The 266-nt window shown below is 37.2% G+C and overlaps 1 protein-coding gene across 1 annotated transcript in view; it reads right to left on the bottom strand.

Moving 5' to 3' along the window:
- Positions 1–266, bottom strand: part of LOC119588908 (spermine oxidase-like) — an 11,466-nt gene that overhangs the window by 10,457 nt on the left and 743 nt on the right.

Genomic DNA, 266 nt, shown 5'->3' with positions numbered 1-266 from the left:
CATTAACATGATATTTATTATTGTTTATCATAAATGTAAACATTGTACTATATGCAATATTTTCAGAATTAAGAAACTGTTGTCTTTCTATGGTGCGCATCTTAGTGTCTTTTATTGATGGAGGCTGTCCTCTCTTGGCGAGCAGGCGGGAAGAATGGCGCTTGGTAGTTGGTTGGAAAACAGAAATTAAGATTTTATGGAACTTTCAGTGAGATACGTCTACTAGGATGAAGGATCAAAGGCTGTGGAGCCATTGTAGTGAGAGT

Source organism: Penaeus monodon, chromosome 24, assembly GCF_015228065.2.
Source record: "Penaeus monodon isolate SGIC_2016 chromosome 24, NSTDA_Pmon_1, whole genome shotgun sequence".
Taxonomy (NCBI): domain Eukaryota; kingdom Metazoa; phylum Arthropoda; class Malacostraca; order Decapoda; family Penaeidae; genus Penaeus; species Penaeus monodon.
The sequence above is the reverse complement of the archived record's forward strand: the minus strand, read 5'-3'. Positions and strand labels throughout refer to the sequence as shown.